Below are 23,733 nucleotides of genomic sequence, written 5' to 3'. Positions count from 1 at the left end.
ACTAAGGAAATATCTCTCGATTATGGAGGTGATAAAGAGTTCATCGTAAAGAGTTACATCGAAGCAAGCTTTAAACACCGATCTGGGTGACTCTGAGTCTCAATATGGATACATATTGAAAGTGGGAGCAATTAGCTAGAGTAGCTCCATGCAGAGCATTGTAGACATAGAAATTTGCAAAATACATACGGATCTGAATGTGGCAGACATGTTGACTAAACTTCCCTCACAAGCAAAACATGATCAAACCTTAGTACTCTTTCGGTGTTAATCACATGGCGATGTGAACTAGATTATTAACTCTAGTAAACCCTTTGGGTGTTGGTCACATGGTGATGTGAACTATGGGTGTTAATCACATGGTGATGTGAACTATTGGTGTTAAATCACATGGCTATGTGAACTAGATTATTGACTCTAGTGCAAGTTGTAGACTGAAGGAAATATGCCCTAGAGGCAATAATAAAGTTGTTATTTATATTTTCTTATATCATGATAAATGTTTATTATTCATGCTAGAATTGTATTAACCGGAAACTTAGTACATGTGTGAATACATACACAAACAGAGTGCCCCTGGTATGCCTCTACTTCACTAGCTCGTTAATCAAAGATGGTTAAGTTTCCTGGCCATAGACATGTGTTGTCATTTGATGAATGGGATCACATCATTAGAGAATGATGTGATGGACAAGACCCATCCGTTAGCTTATCATAATGATCGTTTAGTTTTATTGCTATTGCTTTCTTCATGACTTATACATGTTCCTCTGACTATGAGATTATGCAACTCCCAAATACCGGAGGAACACCTTGTGTGTCATCAAACGTCACAACGGAACTGGGTGATTATAAATATGCTCTACATATGTCTCCCATGGTATTTGTTGAGTGGGAATAGATCGAGATTAGGATTTTTCACTCTGTGTATCGGAGAGGTATCTCTGGGCCCTCTCGATAATGCACATCATTATAAGCCTTGCAAGCAATGTGACTAATAAGTTAGTTATGGGATGATGCATTACGGAACTAGTAAAGAGACTTGCCGGTAACGAGTTTGAACTAAGTATGATGATACGAACGATTGAATCTCAGGCAATTAACATACCTATGACAAAGGGAATGACGTATGTTGTTATGCGGTTTGACCGATAAAGATCTTCGTACAATATGTAGGAGCCAATATGAGCATCCAGGTTACGCTATTGGTTATTTACTGGAGATGTGTCTCAGTCATGTCTACATAGTTCTCGAACCTGTAGGGTCAGCACGCTTAACGTTCGATGACGATTTGTATTATGAGTTATGTGATTTGATGACCGAAGTTGTTCAGAGTCCCGGATGAGATCACGGACATGACCAGGAGTCTCTAAATGGTCGAGAGGTAAAGATTCATATATTGGAAGGTTATATTCGGACATCAGAATGGTTCCGAGTGATTTAGATATTTTACCGGAGTACCGAGGGGTTACCGGAACCCCCTGGGGGAAGTATTGGGCCTATTGGGCCATATTAGAGGAGAGGAGGAAGGCCACGTGGGGAGGCGTGTGCCCCCCTTTCCCAAATCGAATTGGACTAGGGGAGGGGGCGACCCCCTCTTTCCTTCTCACCTCTGTCCCTTCCCCTTTTCCCTCTTCGGTGGAAGGAAGGAGGGGCCGAATCCTACTTGGACTAGGAGTCCAAGTAGGACTCCCCCCTCATGGCGTGCCCCCTTTGGCCGGCCACCTCCTCCTCCCCCTTTATATACGAAGGCGGGGGCACCCCAAAGGCACAACAGACATATCTTAGCCGTGTGCGGTGCCCCCCTCCATAGTTTACCACCGCGTTCATATCGTCGTAGTGCTTACGTGAAGCCCTGCGCCGGTAACTTCATCATCACTGTCGCCATGCCGTCATGCTGATGGAACTCTCCCTCGTCCTCAATTGTATCAAGAGCTCGAGGGACGTCATCGTGCTGAACATGTGTAGAACACAGAGGTGCCATACGTTCAGTACTTGGATCGGTTGGATCGTGAAGACGTTCGACTACATCAACCGCATTACAAAACGCTTCCGCTTTCGGTCTACGAGGGTACATGGACACACTCTCCCCTCTCGTTGCTATGCATCTCCTAGATAGATCTTGCGTGATCGTCGAATTTTTTTTGAAAAACTACGTTCCCCAACAATTAGTCTTTTGTAACTCCACCAAATTTTTCTGCATATCCCCTAGTTTTTCTAAGATTTGGATTCCTTCCCGAGTATAATTAAATCATTTTTGTGTACGTGGAGTTCCTACTATCTCCTCTAGTATTTCATAGGCATCATTAGCATCACTTTCAATAAAGTTACATTTAGTAGCAAAATGAAGAACTTGTCTATTAGGCATAGTAAGCTCCACATAAAAGTTTTGAAGCAAGATCTTAATGTCACCTTTTATGGTACATAAATGATAAGATTCCATTATTCAATAACAATCATATTTGAGGTTTTCTCCTTGTTTCTATTTGAAGTAAAGAACTTCAAAATCCGGAAATAAAAGAGGGATAGTAACACTAGACATAGCGACGAACCAAGCAAACGAGCAAAGCAAAAAATAATAATTTTTTGTGTTTTTTATGAGAAGTGGGGAGATGAAAATGAGAGGTAGAGCAAATAAAAATGCAAATAAAAAGTAGAGCAAGTAGATGATAGTTTGTGTGTATGTACTTGATAGATTTTGATGATGTCTCCCCGACAACGGCGCCAAAGATTATTCCTATTACTCCTGAGCTACGTTGAGATTTTCCCTGAAAAGGAGGGGAGCTGAAGTATAGCAAAGTCCCTAACCAATGTTTATCGAACCACTAGAAGAATCATGCAAAGCCTCATGAACAGCACTTGCACACACAAAAGCAAGTACTTGCACCCAACACGAGCAAGAGGGTTGTCAATCCCCTTGGACTCGTTACTTGCAAGGATCAAATCTTGTATATGTATATGGATAAATTACAAAGTAAAATAAAGGTAAATAAATTGCAACAAAGGAATTTTGGTTTTTATAATATGATAAAAGTAGACCCGGGGCCATAGTTTTCACTAGAGGCTTCTCTCTCGAATGCATAGCATACGGTGGGTGAACAAATTACTGTCGGACAATTGATAGAGAAGCGCATAGTTATGACGTATTCATGACGATGATCATGTATATAGGCATCACGTCCATGACAAGTAGACCGACTCCTGCCGGAATCTACTACTATTACTCCACCAATCGACCGCTATCCAACATGCATCTATGGTATTAAGTTCATAAAAGAATGGAGTGACGCCTTAAGCAAGAAGACATGATGTCGGCAAAGTAAAGCCAATCAATATGAAAGAGATGAGTGTTTGCATCTCCATCCCAGATCCATCTGATCCTAGACCTTTGTCGCGTGATTGTATGTTCTAACAATGTCAAGCCCAATAGACCAAGTTTCACGGTGCGTCGAAGCCACGACTCCTCGGACGAGAGTGGTCTAACTTCTTGTGCTTGCTCAAGCTTGTATATCACACGGATGTTTTGAACTATACACTCCCTCTGCAAAGTAATATAAGAGCGTTTAGATCTTACTACAGTGATCTAAATGCTCTTATATTACTTTACGGAGGGATTACTAATTAAATGATGGCAATAGGATTGAGCTATACTATTTATAGTGATCTAAATGCTCTTATATTCTTTTAAACATATCAAACTTTATTACTCAAACAATAGCTTCATTTACAGTCTGGGGAAGAGTAAAGTCAGGGGCATCCCCCTCCCAATATTTTGAAGCATTTAAACTAAATCAATGCTTAGCTAAACTATTCGCCACTAGATTTGCTTCCGTGTGGCTGTGGACAAAAGTAATATGAGAAAACTCCAAGGATAAGATAGTGGCTCCTGTAATGATCAGAGTACCGGGACCCATATATGCTTCTAGATGCGCAAATACCTCCAGAGCATTCATGTTTATCAGATTCCATGATAATCTTGGTACATCTGATATTAGACACTAGGATTATTCCACTTCGAATGGCCTTGAATTCTGCAGCTACTGCGGATGATACGTGTGGTAATATCCAAGTTGTTTCTGCAATAAAGTTGTCGTGCTCATCCCTGGCTACAGCTCCGCAAGCTCCTGACATATTCTCAGCATGAAATGATGCATCCACGTTGATCTTAACAGTCTTCTTCCACATATGATCATCCTTCCGACAAGGGTGTTTCGGCGTACAACTGTGAATAAAATTTGTAGCCAACACTCAAATAGTCATTGTTGTTTGTTGAGGTGTCTGATCATCCTTCCAACAAGGGTGTTTCAGCGTACAACTATGAATAAAATTTGTAGCCAACACTCAAATAGTCATTGTTGTCCGTTGAGGTGTCTAATCGACTCGCCTTTCACACCCTGCCTTCTTGGCCACCAGATATACCACATTGCAACTATGATCAGTTTAGCAGCAAGAAGTTCATGAATCAATGAGCGGTTTTGAAGCAAACTTTCCAGATTTATTGAACTAGACCAGTCCTGGGCCACTGCATCTTGAATGAGGTTTGAGAGTTTCAGTTCGGTCCGGACCTCGGCTGCATGCGCACAAGTGAAAGGGCAATGTTGGATGTCTTCTAGGCCAGTCTTACAAAGAGGACATTGAGGTACCAGAGGGATATCCCTGTTAGCTAAAACCCCAAAACATGGTAAGACACCCTTTAACACCTTCCATCCAATTATTATTATCTTACCAGGGATTCGAAGTTGTCATAGATCCTTCTAGACCGGGTTGATGTGTAACCTTTCTGGACAATCTGCGCTATGAAAGTGGCGACCAAATTGGTGATGAAATTCCACGTGATATGCCGATCGAACAGAAAAGGTTCCCGACCATGTGAATTGCCAAGCCACAAGATCTTCCCTTGCTTCCGCATAAAGGGAAATTTGTAGAATTTTGAAAGCATCAACAAGTGAAAGAACACTACGGATTAGTGCCTCATCCCATTGTCCCGTGTATGGATCAATAATATCTTCCACCTTATTAAGCATGATTCCTCCTCTTGGGGTAATGATCATTCTCATTTCATTAGAGGGGATCCAGGGGTCTTCGCATAGTTTTATATGTGACCCCGTCCCAACTTGCCATATACAACCCCTTTTGAAGGTTTGAATCCCAGCAACAATACTTTGCCATGTGAATGAGGTTCCTTTCTTGGCCCTGCTTTTAATATGTCACCTCCAGGATAGTACTTAGCACTGAGAACACGCGTGCACAAAGATTCGGGATTTTGGAGAAGTCGCCAACACTGCTTTGCTAGCATAGCAAGGTTAAAGCTATGAAGGTCCCTAAACCCCATACCACCCTTCTTCTTCGAAACACACATTTTCCACCACGCAAACCAGTGCATTTTTTCTTTTCTTATCCATCTCCCCACTAGAAACCTGAAACTTCATCACTAATTGATTTGCAAATGCCCTTTGGTAATTTGAATACGGACATTGCGTAAGACGGGATTGCTTGTGCCACAGATTTCAACAAAATTTCTTTACCCTGTATAGATAAGAATTTCTCCTTCCATCCCTTTAAACGCTGACATACTCTGTCAATGAGGTGCTGAAAACAGTCACTTCGGTCAACTCCAACCATGGTTGGTAGGCCCAAGTATTTATCTAACAAAGCTTCAGTTAGTATATCCAGTGTACCATAGACTACTTCCCTCACCATAACCCTCGTGTTAGGGCTAAAGAAAATGCTGGATTTTGCAGTACTCACCCGCTAGCCCAAGCTTGTACAATATCTATCTAAGATTCTCTTCAAAGTATCCGCATCATGATCATTAGCTCTCATCAAAATAAGGGAGTCATCAGCAAACAAAAGATGAGAGATAGAGGGGGCATTTCTGCACACACGAATACCTTCAAGTCCTCTGATCTCCTCCTTATGGGTCAACATACTCAAGAGCCCCTCTGAACATAACGTAAATAAGTATGGTGACAGTGGGTCCCCCTGTCTCAGTCCCCTTGTAGGAAAAAATTCTTCTGTCTATGTATTGTTGAATCTAATTATGTAGCTCACAGACGAGACACACTCCATGATCAACTCAACTCACTGTGGATGAAATCCCAACTTCAACATCATTTGTTGCAAGAATACCCATTCAACTCTGGCATATGCTTTGAGCATGTCCAACTTAACACCACAAATACCATCAGTTCCATGGGTCTTCTTCTTTATTGCATGAAAACACTCATAGGCAACCAGAACATTACCGTAATCAATCTGCCTGGAAGAAACGCACTCTGAGTTGGGGAAATTACCTTAGGCAGTATCTTCTTGAGTCTATTTGCTAACATCTTAGAAATTATTTTTTAGACCATATTACATAAACTGATTGGCCTATATTGTGTGATTACCTTTGGGCTATCCACCTTATGAATGAGAACAACATTCGTGGAGTTACACCCATCCGATATCTTTTTATTATTAATTGCTTATAGTGCTTCTTTTGTAAGCTCCTCTCCAAGAATGTGTCAGAACCTCTTAAGGCTTCCTTTGGCACAAAGGGATTTGGGAAGAGTTGGGAGGCGGGGATTCAGGAGGATTTGGTGAATCCCTCCCTTCCACCCAATCCTCTTGATTCCCCAATTCCCCTCCATCCCCAAACCCCTGTGTATAAAAAACTCATTTGGTTGACAGGGTTTGCAATATAAGGAGGACATGGTGCAAAAATGCTAAAAATCAGATCTTTACAAGTCAAAAAACACCATAGTAAGAAAACATTGCTACAAAACATTTTGCTTGTAGGCATCTGGCTATCAAATTGAAATTAGAACAGAATGCGAGTATTACATAATTATCATGAATCAAACATAGGGTAACTATCGTTGATAACACGCTTCTAACAAAAAATGTCCTCTAAACCGCCATACCACAGCAAAACAGGCCCTCCCTCCATCGCTTAGCAACCACGGCACACCTAAAACAAATGAAATAAAAAGCCATGAAATCGTGAGTAAACCATATATATTAAGAAAAGCAAAAAAACGTGAATAAAACCTTGCCAATGATAGCAAACCTTGTCAAGTAGGATATAGAACTACGGTTAAGATTTAAGAAACAAGGTCAAGAAGCCTGGTACCTCTTGAGCATGTGTTGGTTTACCCTTGAAGAGGAAAGGGTGATGCAGCAAAGTAGCCTAAGTATTTCCCTCAGTTTTTGAGAACCAATGTATCAATCCAGTAGGAGACTACACACAAGTCCCTCGTACCTGCACAAACAATCTAGAACCTTGCAACCAATGGATAAAGGGTTTGTCAGTCCCTTCACGACCACTTGCAAAAGTGAGATCTGATAAAGATAATAAGATAAATATTTTTGGTATTTTTGTTGTATAGATTGAGAAGTAAAGATTACAAAATAAATGGCGACAGAAATAGCTAGTTAACGGGAAAATAATATAATGGAGAATAGACCTGGGGACCATAGGTTTCACTAGTGGCTTCTCTCAAGATAGCATATTCTATGGTGGGTGAACAAATTATTGTCGAGCAATTGGTAGAAAAGTGCAAAGTTATGAAAATATCTAGGCATGATCATGTATATAGGCATCACGTCCGTGATAAGTAGACCGAAACGATTTTGCATCTACTACTATTACTCCACACATCGACCGCTATCCAGCATGCATCTAGAGTATTAAGTTCACAAGAACAGAGTAACGCATTAGGCAAGATGACATGATGTAGAGGGATAAACTTGATACGTCTCCAACATATCTATAATTTTTTATTGTTCCATGCATTATATTATCTGTTTTGGATGTTAATGGGCTTATTTATACACTTTTATATTATTTTTGGGACTAACCTACTAACCCAAGGCCCAATGCAAATTGCTATCTTTTTGCCTATTTCAATGTTTCGCAGAAAAGGAATATCAAACAGAATCCAAACAGAATGAAACCTTCGGGACGGTTATTTTTGGAATAAACGTGATCCAGGGGACTTGGAGTAGTCGTCAAGAAAGAAACGAGGTGGCCACGAGGCAGGGAGGTGTGCCTGCCCCCCTGGGCGCGCCCCCACCCTTGTGGGCCCCTCGCAGCTCCACCGACCTACTTCTTCCTCCTATATATATCCATATACCCCGAAAACATCGAGGAGCACCACGAAACCCTATTTCCACCGCCGCAACCTTCTGTACCCAAGAGATCCCATCTTGGGGCCTTTTCCGGAGCTCCGCCAGAGGGGGAATCGATCATGGAGGGCTTCTACATCAACACCATAACCTCTCCAATGATGTGTGAGTAGTTTACCACAGACCTTCAGGTCCATAGTTATTAGCTAGATGGCTTCTTCTCTCTCTTTGGATCTCAATACAATGTTCTCCTCGATCTTCTTGGAGATCTATTTGATGTAACTCTTTTTGTGGTGTGTTTGTTGAGATCCGATGAATTGTGGGTTTATGATCAAGTTTATCTATGAACAATATTTGATTCTTATCCGAAATCTTTTATGTATGATTGGTTATCTTTGCAAGTCTCTTCGAATTATCAGTTTGGTTTGGCCTACTAGATTGATCTTTATTGCAATGGGAGAAGTGCTTAGCTTTGGGTTCAATCTTGCGGTGTCCTTTCTCAGTGACAGCAGGGGTAGCAAGGCACGTATTGTATTGTTTCCATCGAGGATAAAAGGATGGGGTTTATATCATATTGCTTGATTTTATCCCTCTACATCATGTCATCTTGCCTAATGCATTACTCTGTTCTTATGAACTTAATACTCTAGATGCATGCTGAATAGCGGTCGATGTGTGGAGTAATAGTAGTAGATGCATAATCATTTCGGTCTACTTGTCGCGTACGTGATGCCTATATACATAATCATGTCTAGATATTCTCATAATTATGCACTTCTCTATCAATTGCTCGACAGTAATTTGTTCACCCACCGTAATACTTATGCTATCTTGAGAGAGGCCACTAGTGAAACCTATGACCCCTGGGTCTATCTTTTATCATATAAGTTTCCAATCTATTTTATGTTGCAATCTTTACTTTCAAATCTATATCATAAAAATACCAACAATATTTATCTTACTATTATTATCTCTATCAGATCTCACTCTCGTAAGTGACCGTGAAGGGATTGACAACCCCTTTATCGCGTTGGTTGCGAGGTTCGTATTGTTTGTGTAGGTACAAGGGACTTGCGTGTAGTCTCCTACTGGATTGATACCTTGGTTCTCAAAAACTAAGGGAAATACTTATGCTACTTTGCTGCATCACCCTTTCCTCTTCAAGGGAAAACCAACGCAGTGCTCAAGAGGTAGCAAGAAGGATTTATGGCACCGTTGCCGGGGAGATCTACGCACAAGTCAAGACATACCAAGTACCCATCACAAACTCTTATCCCTCGCATTACATTATTTGCCATTTGCCTCTCGTTTTCCTCTCCCCCACTTCACCCTTGCCGTTTTATTCACCCTCTTTTACGCTTGCTTCTTTCCCGTTCGCCTTTTTGTGCTTGCCTCTTGCTGCCACCATGTCTGAAATTGGGGAGGTTATCATTGATAAGGATAGTGGTAATAACATGGAAAACTTTGATGCTTTTGTTGATCCTCCTGAAGAACCTACTATTTTACACACTAAAAAGTTTCGGATTGGTAGTGGTAATATTATTGGAAAAGGAGTTATTCAAGATTTCTTTACTTGTGTCAGTGCTTTACCTACTATGGGAGGGTCTATTCTCCATACAACTAGTAGTTTTGCGGATGCTATATCTTTGCTCATAGTTGAACTTGAAAGACAATTTATTCATATGCACCCTTGCATCCAAAGGATTTTTCTAGAACTTTCTAATATTGAGCACTCTTCTGTTAAGCGAGCGGCTACTATATTTTTAGCTCATTAGTTCAGATTTATAATGAAAGAAGCCAATGAAATTTTTGTGCATTATAGGGTGGACGTCGGCCGTCCTCCCATAGAAGCAATCTTTTTTATCAAGAAGACATAATGCGCTTACGATCCTTAGATCATGTTGCTTTTAACGAAAACCTTAGAAAGAAGGTTCCTACCGATGTTCTTGTTGATAGTATTTCTGAACTTAATAATAATTTTTCCATCCAAAATAATGGGTTGGGTTTTTCCCTTGAACAAAGGCTCATGACTTTTTGCCAAAAGAATGCTTATAATGATGAATTGGTTGTGCAATATGAGGGGCCAAAGGAGGAACCAATACCTCCTGAGCTTGATCTTGGGGACTTTTGTCCCATTAAATTTAGCCCTTTTGATTACTTTTGCTTGCCACAAAGAAAGCTTGCTTCTGAAAGTTGGGAGTATGAGATGAGTTTTTGTGATCTACCTTATCATTATCATGGCAATACCTAGATCTATTCTTGCTTTTATGCCTAGCTAGGGGCGTTAAACGATAGCGCTTGTTGGGAGGCAACCCAATTTTATTTTTGTTTATTTCTTTTTTGGTTCTGTTTACTAATAAATAATTCATCTAGCCTCTACTTAGATGTAGTTTTATGCTTTTAATTAGTGTTTGTGCCAAGTAGAACCTTTGGGAAGACTTGGGGGAAGTTTTAGCGATCTTGCTTTAAAAAATAGAAACTTTATCGCTCACGAGATTTGCTGCCATTTTTTACTGGAGAGTGAGATTAGGTTGAATCTTTTTGAAGATGATTAATAGACAAATTCCTCACGTCCAAAAATTTATTTCAGAATTTTTGGGGTTACATAAGTATTCTAAACCTACAGATTACTACAGACTGTTCTGTTTTTGACAGATTCTGTTTTCGTGTGTTGTTTGCTTATTTTGATGCATCTATGGCTAGTATCGGAGGGTATGAACCATAGAGAAGTTGGAATACAGTAGGTTTAACACCAATATAAATAAATAATGAGTTCATTACATTACCTTAACTGGTGGTTTGTTTTCTTATACAAACGGAGCTCATGAGATTTTCTGTTGAGTTTTGTGTTGTGAAGTTTTCAAGTTTTCGGTAAAGATTTGATGGATTATGGAACAAGGAGTGGCAAGAGCCTAAGATTGGGGATGCCCAAGGCACCCCAAGATAAAATTCAAGGACAACCAAAAGGCTAAGCTTGTGGATGCCCCGGAAGGCATCCCCTCTTTCGTCTTCTTCCATCGGTAAATTTACTTGAGGCTATATTTTTATTCACCACATGATATGTGTTTTGCTTGGAGCGTCTTGTATGACTTGAGTCTTTGCTTTTTAGTTTACCACAATCATCCTTTCTGTAAACACCTTTTGGGAGAGACACACATGAATTGGAATTTATTAGAATACTCTATGTGCTTCACTTATATCTTTTGAGCTAGATAATTTTGCTCTAGTGCTTCACTTATATCTTTTAGAGCATGGTGGTGGTTTTATTTTATAGAAATTATTGATCTCCCATCATTCACTTATATTATTTTGAGACTCCTTTAGAACAGCATGGTAATTTGCTTTGGTTATGAAATTAGTCCTAATACGATAGGCATCCAAGATGGGTATAATAAAAACTATCATAGAAAGTGCATTGAATACTATGAGAAGTTTGATACTTGATAATTGTTTTGAGATATAAAGATGGTGATATTAGAGTGTGCCAGTTGAGTAGTTGTGAATTTTTGAAATACTTGTGTTGAAGATTGCAAGTCCCGTAACATGCACGTACAGTACCCTTGTGTAACAAATTTGAAACATGAGGTGTTCTTTGATTGTCTTCCTTATGAGTGGCGGTCGGGGACGAGCTATGGTATTTTCCTACCAATCTATCCCCCTAGGAGCATGCGCGTAGTGCTTGGTTTTTGATGACTTGTAGATTTTTGCAATAAGTATGTGAGTTCTTTATGACTAATGTTGAGTCCATGGATTATACGCACTCTCACCCTTCCATCATTGCTAGCCTCTTCAGTACTGTGCATTGCCCTTTCTCACCTTGAGAGTTGGTGCAAACTTCGCCAGTGCATCCAAACCCCATGATATGATACGCTCTATCACACATAAACCTCCTTATATCTTCCTCAAAATAGCCACCATACCTACCTATTATGGCATTTCCATAGCCATTCCGAGATATATTGCCATGCAACTTTCCACTGTTTCATTTATGACATGCTTCATCATTGTCATATTGCTTTGCATGATCATGTAGTTGACATCGTATTTGTGGCAAAGCCACCATGCATAATTATCATAAATGTCACTGTTGATTCATTGCCCTTCCCGGTACACCGCCGGAGGCATTCATATAGAGTCATATTTTGTTTTAGTATCGAGTTGTAATCATTGAGTTGTAAATAGATAGAAGTGTGATGATCATCATTAATAGAGCATTGTCCCAAAAAAGGACAAATAAAAAAGGCCCAGAAAAAAAGAGATAAAAAGGGACAATGCTACTATCCTCCTTTTCCACACTTGTGCTTCAAAGTAGCACCATGATCTTTATGATAGAGAGTCTCTTGTTTTGTCACTTTCATATACTAGTGGGAATTTTTTATTATAGAACTTGGCTTGTATATTCCAACAATGGGCTTCCTCAAATGCCCTAGGTCTTCGTGAGCAAGCAAGTTGGATGCACACCCACTTAGTTTCTTTTTTTGAGCTTTCATACATGGAAATCCCTACTCCTTGCATTGACATCAATTGATGGGCATCTCCCTAGCCCATTGATTAGGCGCGTCAATGTGAGACTTTATCTTTTTTTTGTCTTCTCCACATAACCCCCATCATCATATTCTATTCCACCCATAGTGCTATATCCATGGCTCATGCTCATGTATTGCGTGAAAGTTGAAATTTTTTTGAGATTACTAAAGTATGAAACAATTGCTTGGCTTGTTATCGGGGTTGTGCAAGATGAGAGCATTCTTGTGTGACGAAAATGGAGCATGACCAAACTATATGATTTTGTAGGGATGGACTTTCTTTTGCCATGTTATTTTGAGAAGACATGATTGCTTAGTTAGTATGCTTGAAGTATTATTATTTTTTATGTCAATATTAAACTTTTGTCTTGAATCTTTTGGATCTAAACATTCATGCCACAATAAAGAAATTACATTGAGAATTATGCTAGGTAGCATTCCACATCAAAAATTATGTTTTTATCATTTACCTACTCGAGGACAAGCAGGAATAGGAATTAAGCTTGCGGATGCTTGATACGTCTCCAACGTATCTATAATTTTTTACTGTTCCATGCTATTGTTGGGGAACGTAGCAGAATTTTAAAATTTTCTACGCATCACCAAGATCAATCTATGGATTCATCTAGCAACGAGGGAGAAAGGAGTGCATCTACATACCCTTGTAGATCGCGCGCGGAAGCGTTCAAGAGAACGGGGTTGATGGACTCATACTCGTCGTGATCCAAATCACCGATGACCTAGCGCCGAACGGACGGCACCTCCGCGTTCAACACACGTACGGTTGGGAAGACGTCTCCTCCAACTTGATCCAGCAAGGGGGAAGGAGAGGTTGATGAAGATCCAGCAGCACGACGGCATGGTGGTGGAAGCAACGGTGATCTCGGCAGGGCTTCGCCAAGCACAGGGAGAGGGAGCAGTGTCACGGGAGGGAGAGGGAGAGGCCAGGGGCTAGGGTGTGGCTTCTCTCCCTCCCCCCCCCACACTATATATAGGGTCCCTAGGGGGGCGCCGGCCCTAGGAGATCCAATCTCCAAGGGGGACCTGCGGCCAAGGGGGTGGCTTGCCCCCCAAGCCAAGTGGGGCGTCCCCCACCCCTAGGGTTTCCAACCCTAGGCGCAGGGGGAGGCCCAAGGGGGCGCACCAGCCCACTAGGGGTTGGTTCCCCTCCCACTTCAGCCCATGGGGCCTTCCGGGATAGGTGGCCCCACCTGGTGGACCCCCGGGACCCTTCCGGTGGTCCCGGTACAATACCGAGTACCCCCGAAACTTTCCCGATGGCCGAAACTTGACTTCCTATACATAAATCTTCACTTCCGGACCATTCCGGAACTCCTCGTGATGTCCGGGATCTCATCCGGGACTCCGAACATATCCTTGGTCCTCTTTAGGTACTTCAGGATATTCTTGACCGGTGTCCAGTGTTCCATGCCAGGATTACTTTGGTACCTTCCTACCAAACTTATGGCAAGGTTTACATCAGGTCTGGTACACAGCATAGCATACATGATATACCCTATGGCAGAGGCATAGGGGGCGACACTCATCTTTTCTCTATCTTCTGCCATGGTCGGGCATTGAGCCGTGCTCAATCTCGTACCTTGCAATACACGCAAGAACCCCTTATTTGACTGATCCATTTTGAACTTCTTCAATATCTTGTCAAGGTACATACTCTGTGAAAGACCAATGAGGCGTCTCGATCTATCTCTATAGATCTTGATGCCTAATATATAGGCAGCTTCTCCAAGATCCTTCATTGAAAAACACTTGTTCAAGTAGGCCTTTATGCTTTCTAAGAATTCTATATCATTTCCCATCAACAGTATGTCATCCACATACAATATGAGAAATGCTACAGAGCTCCCACTCACTTTCTTGTAAATGCAGGCTTCTCCATAAGTCTGCGTAAACCCAAACGCTTTGATCATCTCATCAAAACGAATGTTCCAACTCCGAGATGCTTGCACCAGCCCATAAATCGAGCGTTGGAGCTTGCACACCTTGTCAGCATTCTTAGGATCGACAAAACCTTCCGGCTGCATCATATACAATTCTTCCTTAAGGAAACCATTAAGGAATGCCGTTTTGACATCCATTTGCCATATCTCATAATCATAGAATGCGGCAATTGCTAACATGATTCGGACGGACTTCAGCTTCGCTACGGGTGAGAAAGTCTCATCGTAGTCAACCCCTTGAACTTGTCGATAACCCTTAGCGACAAGCCGAGCTTTATAGATGGTTACAATACCATCCACGTCTGTCTTCTTCTTAAAGATCCATTTATTTTCTATGGCTCGCCGATCATCGGGCAAGTCAGTCAAAGTCCATACTTCATTTTCATACATGGATCCTATCTCGGATTTCATGGCTTCCAGCCATTTGTCGGAATCTGGGCCCGCCATCGCTTCTTCATAGTTCGAAGGTTCACCGTTGTCCAACAACATGATTTCCAAGAGAGGGTTGCCGTACCACTCTGGTGTGGAACGTGTTCTTGTGGACCTACGAAGTTCAGTAGCAACTTGATCTGAAGTTTCATGATCATCATCATTAACTTCCTCTCTAGTCAGTGCAGGCACGTCAGGAACAATTTCCTGAGCTGCGCCACTCTCCGGTTCAAGAGGTAATACTTCATCAAGTTCTACTTTCCTCCCATTTATTTCTTTCGAGAGAAACTCTTTCTCTAGAAAGGATCCATTCTTGGCAACAAAGATCTTGCCTTCGGATCTGAGGTAGAAGGTATACCCAATAGTTTCTTTAGGGTATCCTATGAAGACGCATTTTTCCGATTTGGGTTCGAGCTTTTCAGGTTGAAGTTTCTTGACATAAGCATCGCATCCCCAAACTTTTAGAAACGACAGCTTAGGTTTCTTCCCAAACCATAATTCATATGGTGTTGTCTCAACGGATTTCGACGGAGCCCTATTTAAAGTGAATGTGGCAGTCTCTAAAGCATAGCCCCAAAATGACAACGGTAAATCGGTAAGAGACATCATAGATCGCACCATATCCAATAGAGTGCGATTACGACGTTCGGACACACCATTACGCTGAGGTGTTCCAGGCGGCGTGAGTTGTGAAACTATTCCACATTTCCTTAAGTGTGTGCCAAATTCGTGACTCAAGTATTCTCCCCCACGATCTGATCGCAAGAACTTGATTTTCTTGTCACGTTGATTCTCAACCTCACTCTGAAATTCCTTGAACTTTTCAAAGGTATCAGACTTGTGTTTCATTAAGTAGACATACCCGTATCTACTCAAGTTGTCAGTGAGGGTGAGAACATAACGATAGCCACCGCGAGCCTCAACACTCATTGGACCGCACACATCAGTATGTATGATTTCCAATAAGTTGGTTGCTCGCTCCATTGTTCCTGAGAATGGAGTCTTGGTCATTTTACCCATGAGGCATGGTTCGCACGTGTCAAATGATTCATAATCAAGAGACTCCAAAAGTCCATCTGCATGGAGCTTCTTCATGCGTTTGACACCTATGTGACCAAGGCGGCAGTGCCACAAGTATGTGGGACTATCATTATCAACCTTACATCTTTTGGTATTCACACTATGAATATGTGTAACATTATGCTCGAGATTCATTAAGAATAAACCATTCACCAGCGGAGCATGACCATAAACATATCTCTCATATAAATAGAACAACCATTATTCTCGGATTTAAATGAGTAGCCATCTCGAATTAAACGAGATCCTGATACAATGTTCATGCTCAAAGCTGGCACTAAATAACAATTATTGAGGTTTAAAACTAATCCCATAGGTAAATGTAGAGGCAGCGTGCCGACGGCGATCACATCGACCTTGGAACCATTCTCGACGCGCATCGTCACCTTGTCCTTCGCCAGTCTCCGCTTATTCCGCAGCTCCTGCTTTGAGTTACAAATGTGAGCAACCGCACCGGTATCAAATACCCAGGAGCTACTACGAGCACTGGTAAGGTACACATCAATTACATGTATATCACATATACCTTTAGTGTTGCCGGCCTTCTTGTCCGCTAAGTATTTGGGGCAGTTTCGCTTCCAGTGACCACTTCCCTTGCAATAAAAACACTTAGTCTCGGGCTTGGGTCCATTCTTTGGCTTCTTCCCGGCAGCTTGCTTACCGGGCGCGGCAACCCCCTTGCCATCCTTCTTGAAGTTCTTCTTACCCTTGCCTTTCTTGAACTTAGTGGTTTTATTCACCATCAACACTTGATGTTCCTTTTTGATTTCCACCTCCGCTGATTTCAGCATTGAATATACCTCAGGAATGGTCTTTTCCATCCCCTGCATATTGAAGTTCATCACAAAGCTCTTGTAGCTCGGTGGAAGCGACTGAAGGATTCTGTCAATGACCGCGTCATCCAGGAGATTAACTCCCAGCTGAGTCAAGCGATTATGGAACCCAGACATTTTGAGTATGTGCTCACTGACAGAACTATTTTCCTCCATCTTATAGCTGAAGAACTTGTCGGAGACTTCATATCTCTCGACCCGGGCATGAGCTTGGAAAACCATTTTCAGCTCTTCGAACATCTCATATGCTCCGTGTCTCTCAAAATGCTTTTGGAGCCCCGGTTCTAAGCTGTAAAGCATGCCGCACTGAACGAGGGAGTAATCATCAGCACGTGACTGCCAAGCGTTCATAACGTCTTGGTTCTCTGGGATGGGTGCGTCACCTAGCGGTGCTTCTAGGACATAATCTTTCTTGGCAGCTATGAGGATGATCCTCAGGTTCTGGACCCAGTCCGTATAGTTGCTGCCATCGTCTTTCAGCTTGGTTTTCTCTAGGAACGCATTGAAGTTGAGGGCAACATTAGCGTGGGCCATTTGATCTACAAGACATAGTGTAAAGATTTTAGACTAAGTTCATGATAATTAAGTTCATCTAATCAAATTATTCAATGAACTCCCACTCAGATAGACATCCTTCTAGTCATCTAAGTGAAACATGATCCGAGTCAACTAGGCCGTGTCCGATCATCACGTGAGACGGACTAGTCAACATCGGTGAACATCTTCATGTTGATCGTATCTTATATACGACTCATGCTCGACCTTTCGGTCTTCTGTGTTCCGAGTCCATGTTTGTACATGCTAGGCTCTCAAGTCAACCTAAGTGTATTGCGTGTGTAAATCTAGCTTACGCCTGTTGTATTCAAACGTTAGAATCTATCACACCCGATCATCACGTGGTGCTTCGAAACAATGAACCTTCACAACGGTGCACAGTTAGGGGGAACACTTTCTTGAAATTATTACGAGGGATCATCTTATTTAAGCTACCGTCGTTCTAAGAAAATAAGATGTAAAACATGATAAACATCACATGCAATCAAATAGTGACATGATATGGCCAATATCATTTGCTCCTTTTGATCTCCATCTTCGGGGCTCCATGATCATCATTGTCACCGGCATGACACCATGATCTCCATCATCGTGTCTTCTTGAAGTTGTCTCGTCATCTATTACTTCTACTACTATGGCTAACACTTTAGCAATAAAGTAAAGTAATTACATGACGTTTATGTTGACACGCAGGTCATAAATAAATAAAGACAACTCATATGGCTCCTGCCGGTTGTCATACTCATCGACATGCAAGTCGTGATTCCTATTACAAGAACATGATCAATCTCATACATCACATATATCATTCATCACATCCTTTTGGCCATATCACATCACACGGCACATGCTGCAAAAACAAGTTAGACGTCCTCTAATTGTTGTTGCAAGTTTTTTACGTGGCTGCTATAGGTTTCTAGCAAGAACGTTTCTTACCTACGCCAAAACCACAACATGATATGCCAATTTCTATTTACCCTTCATAAGGACCCTTTTCATCGAATCCGATCCGACTAAAGTGGGAGAGACAGACACCCGCCAGCCACCTTATGCAACTAGTGCATGTCAATCGGTGGAACCAGTCTCACGTAAGCGTACATGTAAGGTCGGTCCGGGCCGCTTCATCCCACGATGCCGCCAAATCAAGATAAGACTAGTAACGGCAAGCAAATTGACAATATCGACGCCCACAACTGCTTTGTGTTCAACTCGTGCATAGAAACTACGCATAGACCTAGCTCATGATGCCACTGTTGGGGAACGTAGCAGAATTTTAAAATTTTCTACGCATCACCAAGATCAATCTATGGAGTCATCTAGCAACGAGGGAGAAAGGAGTGCATCTACATACCCTTGTAGATCGCGTGCGGAAGCGTTCAAGAGAACGGGGTTGATGGAGTCGTACTCGTCGTGATCCAAATCACCGATGACCTAGCGCCGAACGGATGGCACCTCCGCGTTCAACACACGTACGGTTGGGAAGACGTCTCCTCCAACTTGATCCAGCAAGGGGGAAGGAGAGGTTGATGAAGATCCAGCAGCACGACGGCATGGTGGTGGAAGCAACGGTGATCTCGGCAGGGCTTCGCCAAGCACAGGGAGAGGGAGGAGTGTCACGGGAGGGAGAGGGAGAGGCCAGGGGCTAGGGTGCGGCTGCCCTCCCTCCTCCCCACTATATATAGGGTCCCTAGGGGGGCGCCGGCCCTAGGAGATCCAATCTCCAAGGGGGGGCGGCGGCCAAGGGGGTGGCTTGCCCCCCAAGCCAAGTGGGGCGCCCCCCACCCCTAGGGTTTCCAACCCTAGGCGCAGGGGGAGGCCCAAGGGGGGCGCACCAGCCCACTAGGAGCTGGTTCCCCTCCCACTTCAGCCCATGGGACCCTCCGGGATAGGTGGCCCCACCCGGTGGACCCCCGGGACCCTTCCGGTGGTCCCGGTACAATACCGAGTACCCCCAAAACTTTCCCGATGGCCGAAACTTGACTTCCTATATATAAATCTTCACTTCTGGACCATTCCGGAACTCCTCGTGACGTCCGAGGTCTCATCCGGGACTCCGAAAAACTTTCGGGTTACCGTATACTAATATCTCAACAACCCTAGCGTCACCGAACCTTAAGTGTGTAGACCCTACGGGTTCGGGAGACACGCAGACATGACCGAGACGAATGTCCGGTCAATAACCAACATCGGGATCTGGATACCCATGTTGGCTCCCACATGCTCCTCGATGATCTCATCGGATGAACCACGATGTCGAGGATTCAATCAATCTGTATACAATTCCCTTTGTCAATCGGTACGTTACATTCCCGAGACTCGATCGTCGGTATCCCAATACCTCGTTCAATCTCGTTACCGGCAAGTCACTTTACTCGTACCGTAATGCATGATCCCGTGATCAACCACTTGGTCACATTGAGCTCATTATGATGATGCATTACCGAGTGGGCCCAGAGATACCTCTCCGTCATACGGAGTGACAAATCCCAGTCTCGATTCGTGCCAACCCAACAGACACTTTCGGAGATACCTGTAGTGTACCTTTATAGTCACCCAGTTACGTTGTGACGTTTGGCACACCCAAAGCACTCCTACGGTATCCGGGAGTTGCACAATCTCATGGTCTAAGGAAATGATACTTGACATTCGGAAAAGCTCTAGCAAACGAACTACATGATCTTTAAGCTATGCTTAGGATTGGGTCTTGTCCATCACATCATTCTCCTAATGATGTGATCCCGTTATCAATGACATCCAATGTCCATAGTCAGGAAACCATGACTATCTTTTGATCAACGAGCTAGTCAACTAGAGGCTCACTAGGGACGTGTTGTGGTCTATGTATTCACACATGTATTACGATTTCCGGATAACACAATTATAGCATGAACAATAGACAATTATCATGAACAAAGAAATATAATAATAACCATTTTATTATTGCCTCTAGGGCATATTTCCAATAGCTATTATATTATCTGTTTTGGATGTTCGTGGGCTTATTTATACACTTTTATATTATTTTCGGGACTAACCTACTAACCCAAGGCCCAGTGCAAATTGTTGTTTTTTGCCTATTTCAGTGTTTCATATAAAAGGAATATCAAATGGAATCCAAACGGAATGAAACCTTCGGCAGAGTTATTTTTGGAACAAACGTGATCCAGGGGACTTGGACTAGACGTCAAGAAAGAAACGAGGTGGCCACGAGGCAGGGAGGCGCGCCTGCCCCCCTGGGCACGCCCCCCGCCCTCATGGGCCCCTCGCATCTCCACTGACCTACTTCTTCCTCCTATATATATCCATATACCCCGAAAACATTGAGGAGCACCACGAAACCCTATTTCCACCACCGCAACCTTCTGTACCCAAGAGATCCCATCTTGGGGCCTTTTCCGGAGCTCCGCCGGAGGGGGAATCGATCACGGAGGGCTTCTACATCAACACCATAGCCTCTCCGATGATGTGTGAGTAGTTTACCACAGACCTTCGGGTCCATAGTTATTAGCTAGATGGCTTCTTCTCTCTCTTTGGATCTCAATACAATGTTCTCCTCGATCTTCTTGGAGATCTATTTGATGTAACTCTTTTTACGGTGTGTTTGTTGAGATCCGATGAATTGTGGGTTTATGATCAAGTTTATCTATGAACAATATTTGATTCTTCTCTGAAATATTTTATGTATGATTGGTTATCTTTGCGAGTCTCTTCGAATTATCAGTTTGGTTTGGCCTACTATATTGATCTTTCTTGCAATGGGAGAAGTGCTTAGCTTTGGGTTCAATCTTGCGGTGTCCTTTCCCAGTGATAGCAGGGACAGCAAGGCACGTATTGTATTCTTGCCATCAAGGATAAAAAGATGGGGTTTATATCATATTGCTTGAGTTTATCCCTCTACATCATGTCATCTTGCCTAATGTGTTACTCTGTTCTTATGAACTTAATACTCTAGATGCATGCTGGATAGCGGTCGATGTGTGGAGTGATAGTAGTAGATGCATAATCGTTTCGGTCTACTTGTCGCGGACGTGATGCCTATATAAATGATCATGCCTAGATATTCTCATAATTACGCACTTTTCTATCAATTGCTCGACAGTAATTTGTTCACCCATTGTAATACTTATCCTATCTTGAGAGAAGCCACTAGTGAAACTTATGGCCCCCAGGTCTATCTTTTATCATATAAGTTTCCAACCTATTTTATTTTGCAATCTTTACTTTCAAATCTATATCATAAAAATACCAAAAATATTTATCTTACTATTATTATCTCTATCATATCTCACACTCGTTAGTGCCCGTGAAGGCATTGACAACCCCTTTATCGCATTGGTTGCGAGGTTCTTATTTGTTTGTGTAGGTACGAGGGACTTGCGTGTAGTCTCAAGGTGAAGTTTACACCAACTCTCAAGGTGAGAAAGGGAAATGCACGTTACCGAATAGGCTAGCAATGATTGAAAGGTGAGAGTGTGTATAATCCATGGACTCAACATTAGTCATAAAGAACTCACATCCTTATTGCAAAATCTACAAGTCATCAAAAACCAAGCATTACGCGCATGCTCCTAATGGGGATAGATTGGTAGTAAAAGATCATCGCTCATCCCCGACCGCCACTCATAAGGATGACAATCAAAGAACACCTTGTGTTTCAAATTTGTCACACAACGGTCACCATACGTGCATGCTACGGGACTTGCAAACTTCAACACAAGTATTTCTCAAATTCACAACTACTCAACTAGCACGACTCTAATATTACCATCTTCATATCTCAAAACAATCATCAAGTATCAAACTCCTCATAGTATTCAATGCACTTTCTATGAAAGTTTTTATTATGCCCATCTTGGATGCCTATCATATTAGGACTAATTTTATAGCCAACGCAAATTACCATGATGTTCTAAAAGACTCTCAAAATGATCTAAGTTAAGCATGAGAGATCAATAATTTCTATAAAATAAAACCACCACCATGCTCTAAAAGATATAAGTGAAGCACTAGAGCAAAATTATCTAGCTCAAAAGATATAAGTGAAGCACATAGAGTATTCTAATAAATTCCGATTCATGTGTGTCTCTCCAAAAGGTGTGTACAGCAAGGATGATTGTGGTAAACTAAAAAGCAAAGACAAAAATCATACAAGATACTCTAAGAAAAACACATATCATGTGGTGAATAAAAATATAGCCTCAAGTAAAGTTACCGATGGACGAAGACGAAAGAGGGGATGCCTTCCAGGGCATCCCCAAGCTTAGGCTTTTGGTTGTCCTTAAATTTTACCTTGGGATTCCTTGGGTATCCCCAAGCTTAGGCTCTTGCCACTCCTTGTTCCAAAATCCATCAAATCTTTACCCAAAACTTGAAAACTTCACAACAGAAAATCTCATCAGCTCCGTTAGTATAGAAAAACAAATCACCACTTTAAGGTACTGTAATGAACTCATTATTTATTTATATTGGTGTTAAACCTACTGTATTCCAACTTCTCTATGGTTCATACCCCCCGATACTAGCCATAGATTCATCAAAATAAGCAAACAACACACGAAAAACAGAATCTGTCAAAAAACAGAACAGTCTGTAGCAATCTGTAGGGTTCGAATACTTCTGTAACTCCAAAACTTCTACAAAATTAGGAAAACCTGGGTAATTTGTATATTAATCTACTGCAACTGGAATTGGTATTTTATCGCTCTCTGGTTAAAAATTAAAATTATTCTCGTGAGCGCATACTTTCTGTTTTTTCAGCAAGATCAAACAACAATCATCCTAGAAGATCCTAAAGGTTTTACTTGGCACAAAAACTAATTAAAACATAAAAACACAATCATAACAGAGGATAGATGATTTATTTATTACTAAACAGGAACGAAAACAAGAAACAAAAAATAAAATTGGGTTGCCTCCCAACAAGCGTTGTCGTTTAACGCCCTTAGCTAGGCATAGAGATTTCAAAGATGCTCACATGAAAGACAAGAATTGAAGCACAAAGAGAGCATCATAAAACATGTGACAAACACATATAAGTCTAACATACTTACTATGCATAGGCATATTATAGGCAAACAATTATTAAGCAAGCAAAAACTAGCATGTGCAAGGAAGCGGAAAGAAACAATAGCAATCTCAGCATAACGAGAGGTAATTTAGTAACATGAAAATTTATACAACCATATTTTCCTCTCTCATAATAATTACATGTAGGATCATAAGCAAATTCAACAATATAGC

The sequence above is a fragment of the Triticum dicoccoides genome, chromosome 2A (assembly GCF_002162155.2).
Source record: "Triticum dicoccoides isolate Atlit2015 ecotype Zavitan chromosome 2A, WEW_v2.0, whole genome shotgun sequence".
Lineage (NCBI taxonomy): Eukaryota > Viridiplantae > Streptophyta > Magnoliopsida > Poales > Poaceae > Triticum > Triticum dicoccoides.
This window is presented reverse-complemented; position numbering follows the sequence as displayed.